Source organism: Octopus sinensis, linkage group LG8, assembly GCF_006345805.1.
Source record: "Octopus sinensis linkage group LG8, ASM634580v1, whole genome shotgun sequence".
Classification (NCBI taxonomy): Eukaryota; Metazoa; Mollusca; class Cephalopoda; order Octopoda; family Octopodidae; genus Octopus; species Octopus sinensis.
Window position 1 is genome coordinate 42,582,746 of NC_043004.1, and position 8,919 is coordinate 42,591,664.

Sequence of the window (8,919 nt, forward strand, 5' to 3'; positions counted from 1 at the left end):
AAAATGGAAGAGTTCGGAGACACAAAGGTTGCACTGCCTTCTCCTGCTCACCTATCAAATGGGAGGGCCACCGACAAAATTGACCATTCCAGCCTGTAGCTTAAGTTCGTATCCTTCAGTCGCCATATTAGCTTACTGAGTCCCGTGGTCTGGCGCTTGTTCATGTCCCGAAAAGTTGCGTAATGGTTGGAGACACGCAAAGACAATCTTGAGGATGAGGCCCCTACATAAGTGAAGACATCTGAGTCCGTGTAAACCTTGCATTGGTAGACGGCGTTTTTGATCTTGGAGTTCGCCGACGTGAATCTTATTCTGCTAGGATTAGTTTCTGAAATTAGAACTGCGTTCCTGTCACTATATTCGTTCCGAGACCTGCAGCCGCTTACTACTCTATTTTCCACTACGTCACTATTAACTATAGGAATAACCCCTGATTCTCCACTATCTATCAGGGTGCTGTCATTGCTACTGCCCGTGGTGCTGCTATTGCGGGAAATGGTGCTGGGGATGCTATTGGGGCTCTCTACCCTACTCCCATTGCTTACCGTCAACCACAACACCCCTATTTATAACTATACCCCTAGTGGGTACTCCCTGGCTGGAGCTGAGATTATGTGTCACTGTACTGGCTCTCATATCATTATTACTACTATAATTATTCCTACTGAGCATTAAACCGGAGAGCGGAAGAGGCTGTGCCTCCGGAAAAAGGTGATAGGGTCTTAGTAAGTAGCCTATTATTATGGGAGGCGATTATCTGGGCGAGGTTTTAGTGTTGGAGAAAGCTATCCTAACTTTATGCGAGTTAACCGTGGAGTAATATTTGGAATTTCTGGGGAAGTTATTGGCGATGGCTTGTCTAAACATTAGGGGGAGGTTAGTTCTAATCTGCTTACCAAAGGGGATTACAAACCATATATGCTTATTCCTATCAGTGTGATGGGTCGGGACGCCAGCTCTCGCGTTCGGGTGGGTGATTCTCGGATGAATAACGGGTCTTGGGTTAGTGTAAGTCCTCCCGGACCGATAATTATCCTTGTTCGGTAAATTAAATGCGGGAGCGACTACCCCGGCATCCGCCGCGCTCCCGTTCTTACTTAAAATGTTAATGTTATTACATACGGCCCTATCCTGATGACCGAATGATGGCATCGGAAGGGCCGGATCAATATAAATTACCTTCTGCCTATAACCGGCCTTGGATAGTGCGGCGTTATAAAATTCCGCTTTCTGCATAAAAATATCGGCACTGGCGGACAAGCCAGACAATCTTAGAGAGATGTTTTTAACCAAATTGTCTGTTACGGTTTTGGCATGATTTGAGAAGACACTGACATACTTCAATTAGTGGAAGGCTTATGGTAAGGGCAGTATGAGTCGCTATTAAGGTTAAGTGTAACGTCTAGGAAATTAGCCTTGGTGAGTTCATTATCAAAAACTATACTCATGCCCATTCTATTAAAAAACCTAGCTAACCTGCTCTTAGTTTTCTGCACTATTCTGTTCGTGGTGTTTTGCAGGTAAAACAGACAATCGTCACGATACAGGCCGCCCGCGATCTCCGGGAATTGGTCGGACAATTCGTAGAGAATATATATTCCGACCAAATCGGCTATCTGCGCACTATCCGAACTACCCATAGGCACATCAAATTCATTGGGAGTATCTTTACGGATCCACAACTTATTATCAAAGTTAATAAACGATTTCCTGGCAACTAAAATGATATCTAAGTTTGATAATAAGTTGTGGATCCGTAAAGATACTCCCAATGAATTTGATGTGCCTATGGGTAGTTCGGATAGTGCGCAGATAGCCGATTTGGTCGGAATATATATTCTCTACGAATTGTTCGACCAATTCCCGGAGATCGCGGGCGGCCTGTGTCATGACGATTTTCTGTTTTACCTGCAAAACACCACGAACAGAATAGTGCAGAAAACTAAGAGCAGGTTAGCTAGGTTTTTTAATAGAATGGGCATGAGTATAGTTTTTGATAATGAACTCACCAAGGCTAATTTCCTAGACGTTACACTTAACCTTAATAGCGACTCATACTGCCCTTACCATAAGCCTTCCACTAATTTGAAGTATGTCAGTGTCTTCTCAAATCATGCCAAAACCGTAACAGACAATTTGGTTAAAAACATCTCTCTAAGATTGTCTGGCTTGTACGCCAGTGCCGATATTTTTATGCAGAAAGCGGAATTTTATAACGCCGCACTATCCAAGGCCGGTTATAGGCAGAAGGTAATTTATATTGATCCGGCCCTTCCGATGCCATCATTCGGTCATCAGGATAGGGCCGTATATAATAACATTAACATTTTAAGTAAGGACGGGAGCGCGGCGGATGGCGGGGTAGTCGCTCCCGCATTTAATTTAGCGAACAAGGATAATTATCGGTCCGGGAGGTCTTACACTAACCCAAGACCCGTTATTCATCCGAGAATCACCCACCCGAACGCGAGAGCTGGCGTCCCGACCCATCACACTGATAAGAATAAGCATATATGGTGTGTAATCCCCTTTGGTAAGCAGATTAGAACTAACCTCCCCCTCATGTTTAGACAAGCCATCGCCAATAACTTCCCCAGAAATTCCAAATATTACTCCACGGTTAACTCGCATAAAGTTAGGATAGCTTTCTCCAACACTAAAAACCTCGCCCAGATAATCGCCTCCCATAATAATAGGCTACTTACTAAGACCCTATCACCTTTTTCCAGAGGCACAGCCTCTTCCGCTCCCGGTTTAATGCTCAGTAGGAATAATTATAGTAGTAATAATGATATGAGAGCCAGTACAGTGACACATAATCTCAGCTCCAGCCAGGGAGTACCCACTAGGGGTATAGTTATAAATAGGGGTGTTGTGGTTGACGGTAACAATGGGAGTAGGGTAGAGAGCCCCAATAGCATCCCCAGCATCATTTCCCGCAATAGCAGCACCACGGGCAGTAGCAATGACAGCACCCTGATAGATAGTGGAGAATCAGGGGTTATTCCTATAGTTAATAGTGACGTAGTGGAAAATAGAGTAGTAGTGGAAAATAGAGTAGTAAGCGGCTGCAGGTCTCACTTATCTGGCTTTTAAATAGCGTTTATAAATAATACCGGCACCCATAGCCCTTGGTAACAAATTCTGAAATAGCCTTTAAGATATCTACGATTAACCACTGCAAGGGGAATTACTCCTGTTAGACAAACGGGGCTTGTTTTTTTCACAGCGGGGGGTTTCCTTGACAAGGCAGGCTTAGATGAACACACACACACATAAAACATAATATATATTTTTTTTTTCTGCCACCCAACGGTTCTCGCGGCAGTAGCTACTGACAGCCGAACGATCAAACGCACACACGTACACAAAAAATGTTTTCTACCCCTACGCCAACACACACATATATAGAACAGTATACACACACACACGTCTCTAAGTAGATTTTTTCTCGCCCCTTATAAAACATCCAATATTCCTTAAATAGTCAGAACTTTATTCTCGGTCACAAAGAACACCCACACACCCTCACCCACATGATTGACCGATGCCTGACCCGTTAAATTCTTCAGCCACCGGTTCTCAACATACACTGATAAACAGTTTCGCCATGGGCTCTTAGGAGCATAGTTCGATTTGTTTTTGCTCCGCCTCTGTTCTGTTTTTGTTTTTCCAACGGATTTCCTATTTTCTTCCTGAAGAGAAAGACACAATATGGTCCCATTATTCAATCGGATTTTGGTAATTTGTGCCTTTCGAAACACGTGTAGAATGAAATAAAACGATTTCTGTTCAATCTGCGTTCAGCTCCATTTCTTCAATTCACCAATAATGTTTTAATTTCAATTATCCGCACCAACGCACGGTTGCAACACCATATGGTTGTACCTCCAACCGTGCTGTTTACTGCTGTGATTTTTGCTACTAAGGTATCGGTTAAACTTTTGATTAATCTACTACAAGATTATTCATCTTTCTATTTCACATAATATATAATATATATATATATATATATATATATATATATATATATATATATATATGTGTGTGTTTGTTTTATATATATATAGGTATATGTATATAAATGTATATTCTTATATGGACATATATATATAAACATAAATATATGTGTGTGTGTTTGCATTTATGTACATGTATATATTTATATATATTTTTATGTATTTATATCTCTCTATTCTCTGTCTAACTATACATACACACACACACGCACACACACAGATATGTACGCATATATAGGTATATTTACACGTGTATGTATATATGTTTATGCATATATATATATGTATGTATATGCTTATATATATATATATAGATATACGTATTATATATATGTCTTATATATATATATGTAAGTATAAATGCTTACATATGTATATATATACAGTATATATATATATATATATATATATATATATATATATATATGTATATATATATATATACATTTATGTGTTTATCTTCACGTGTTGATGAGCTCGATTGCACACACACATAGACACACGCACATATATCTACGTGTGTATGCGTTTTGTGATCTATAAATTTGCTCTAGTATACTTACAACTTGTGAATTCATCTAGTTCCCCGTATATGTCAGTCTTTCTCTTGAAAATTCCCGTTTCTGTTATTTTCTCCATCTCTCACACTACTTGTACACATACTTTTAGAAACACCTTTCCATAGCAGTTGATTCTGAATGAATACTGACAACGCTTTCTGTTCACACCCGCACACAATATATATATACATATGTAATGGAATTATGTTTGTGTATATATATATTTAAATATATATGAATAAATGCATAAGAATATGCATATATATATATATATATATATATTTAAATATATAGGAATAAATGCATAAGAATATGCATATATATATATATATGCGCGCGTGTGTGTGTAGTGCATAAATATATATATATATATATATATGTGTATGCATATATGTGTATATATATATAGAGAGAGAGAGATAAATATATATATAGATATATACATATATATATATAAACAATTATTAGAAAGTGCGTGTGGCTGTGTGCGAGTGGGTGTCTGCTTGCGCGTACCTGTGTTTTTGTAGTAATGCTGTACACGCAAAACCAACATATTCTGCATATATCTTTATTGCTTCACACATAAACTCGCACTCGCGTAATGATAACGCATGCATACCAGTAACACATTCCTATGCTTACTGATAGCAATGGAATTCAATACTTTCACATATAGGCCCGGGCATAGCTGCGTGATAGGTAACTTGTACGCCAACCACGTTTTTCCAGATTTAATACCGCTGTGCGCCTCCTGGGCACGTGGTCCTCATATTGCTCCCGGATAACCAAAGCTTTGAGAGCGTATGTCTTAGAAGGAAATTCCTACCTACCTATCTAATATTCATACATGCAAACAGGCATACACAAATTTACACACATATACATTCATGCATACATACATTCATGCACAGACACACACATATGTTAGGCTGTTTCACATGAAATGTCGTATTTGAAAATTAACAACAAAACGTTTCAGAAATGTTATTGAACTGATTTATTTAATCAAAGTATGATCCGTGTTCATTTATGATATTTACCCAACGTTTCTCATTGTCATATTTTCCATTTAAAAACAAATTCATCTTCTGTTGTGATAAAGTGTCCGAACGCTTCAATTAACTTTTCCATATTCATAAATGTTTTATCGCTTACGAAGAGCTCAAAATGCTAAAGTAAGTGATTATGAGTATGAGAGATATCAGCGGAACAGAGAGGATGTTGCAAAATCTTATAATTCAGGATTTGCAACTTTTGGACCATAGCTTGAGGAGTGTGATGACGTGCATTGTCATGGAGCAAAACTGGGCCATCTCTAATCACTAGTCCAGGTTGCTTCTTTTTCAAATTCTCAGGTATACAATCAATTTCCTTGCAACATGAGGTAGCTGTTACCGTTTTTCCTTGTTGTAAAAATGAATAATAACTAACTCCCTTCGTATATCACCATAGAGTGACCACTAACTTTTTAGGGTGCAATGGTGAGTTTAGGCGGTGTTTAAAACAGGCATTCACAAATTTACACACACATTAGGTGTTGTTCCCGCATTTAATCCCTAACCTGTTCTCCTGACGTTGTCAAACAGTATCCATTTCGCATCACAATGATTCGATGCAAAAATGGTCTTTTTCCATTCGAGAAAGCAATAAAGAGTACACTTCGAGGCGTCCGTTTTTGTTTTTTAAATGTCGTTCAGTTGAGGTGGAATAAGCCTATCTGTTTTCTTGACTTTTTCAAGTTTTTACAGTTGTCCAAAATCATTTGCGCGAGATGTTTGGAGCTTTGATAAAAGTTTTCGAACGTTTGTTCTTGAATTTTGTTCAACCAAAGCACTTTATCTATCATGCCGAATAACTGATTTTGGCCTACCCCTTGTTTATTTTCAAGTAAATCATCTCTTGAATGAGAACTTTGGAACCATCTCTGAAGAGTTCTGATGGCAACGAAACTATTACCAAGTGCACGCTGGATTTTCCTTAGATCTTCCCCCTCAGAGTGACCCAATTTTTACTCATACGAGAAAATCACTCAACATAGTTTGTTTGTTATCATTTTTAATAAGGTCTGTGGGTATGAAATTTGTACACCAGTATTACTGGGAAAGAATATTATGTATTATATTATAGCAGCGACTCCATATAAGAATAGATGGAGAATAGTATGTGTGGATAAGGAGTGGATTTCGTATTAAATTATTCGTACCACACGTTGTAGTATGAAAGGAAATAACAAAGTAGTGTACCAAACCAGTATATAACGGCACGTGCTGCTGTTTGATAAACATAATTTATAGATCTCTACATAATTAATATAGAAAACGTGTGAATGCCTCCAAAACGGTCCCGATTTTACCCATATTTTGTAGGTAGTGATTTGTTGAAATACATATCAAAGAGAGAATATTTTCAGGAGTTAAAGTTACAACTACATAGTTGAATTATTATAAGTACTAAGTAGTAAATTTCCCTGATTCTTTGGTTATTCCTGAAAGCATTGTGGATATTTAGCGTCCGGTTAATCCGATTTGACGAAAAGCACTTCAGCCATCTTGGTCACAAGAGATGTAGGCACGAGTCCCGCGAGCAGCCTCCACCTCTTTCTATGTAAAACTTAATTTTCATATATTATTATATATAGCTTTATATGCTTCAAAAGTCATCCCCACCCATAAAATAATTATTTTAAGTTCTCTTGAAAATTAATTTGTATGACGAAGGATTTCTTTGGCCTAGTGATAGAATATCTGCAATAGCTACAGGAAATGTGGGTCCGAGTCCCATGCATAGCCTTCGATTTTTTATCCACATGTCTTTTAAAACCTGATACATGCTATTATTAAAGAGTTTGTGTGATTTGAGATCCACTGTTCCATACTCTTTTACTCTTTTACTTGTTTCAGTCATTTGACTGCGGCCATGCTGGAGCACCGCCTTTAGTCGACCCCATGACTTATTCTTTGTAAGCCCAGTACTTATTCTATCGGTCTCTTTTGCCGAACCGCTAAGTGACAAGGACGTAAACACACCAGCATCGGTTGTCAAGCAATGCTAGGGAGACAAACACAGACACACACATACATATATATATATATATATATATATATATATATATATACATATATACGACAGGCTTCTTTCAGTTTCCGTCTACCAAATCCACTCATAAGGCATTGGTCGGCCCGGGGCTATAGCAGAAGACAGTTGCCCAAGATGCCACGCAGTGGGACTGAACCCGGAACCATGTGGTTGGTTAGCAAGCTACTTACCACACAGCCACTCCTGCGCCACTCCTGATATATATATATATATCACCACTACCACCGTCACCATGACCGACCAGGCGATCCTACGACTGCGAGTCCGCCTATATATATATATATATATATATATATATATATATATATTATATATATATATATGTATGTATGTATGTATGTATGTATGTGTGTGTGTGTGAATATATTACTTAATGTTATATATCGTGTTTACGATGTGTGTGACTTGTGATATATGTCGGTCTCTGTATTTAAAAAGCAGGACGACCCTGTTGGCACATTTAGATAAGAAGTAATATGAAAATCACTACTTTGTGCCAACCTGTAACATGATGAAACTACCGTATTTCTTCCAAATCACTTCCATCTACACATTTATAGTCATATTTGAAACTTGTTTCCTTTTGTTTTCTTATAAAATCTGTTTTGTTAACATTCGCTTGAGATATACTTTTGACATTTCCCTCTCACCAAAATTATTTTGGTGCTTCAACGATGGTTGAATATCATGTGGCATGAATTTTATTGTCATTCATACATTTACTGTTTAATCTGGGAAGACATTTATAGTTGAACTACTTTCTGCTGGCACGGCTGTTGCATTTCTTAGCGTTTTTACTATTGATGCAGTAACCTTAATTTATATATGTAGTGCCTTGGGCCTTCAGTTACATTTGTCTTGATTCTGGCAGATAAATCACCTATTTCCGCTGTCAAAGCTGATTCGGTAAATATATAAAATAGTATGAACTACTGTCTGTAGACAAAATACATCATTCTATGACTAAATAGGTATATGTTGCTTGGTAACTTACAAATAACTGAAAACTCCGATATGTATTAATGTTATAATAAATAGTCAAAACACTGCAGTTTTTTCAAATATACATCAGATACAAGTTAAACGCTAAATCAGAGACGGTATAAATCCATATTGAAGAAACAATAACGATTACTTTACTTTGGTACAACACCATGCATATAGTGGTTGATTTTATATTAAATGAACGGAAATATCAGACTATTACTAGTTTTTCAGCAGTTTCTAAAGGCTTCTACAGAATT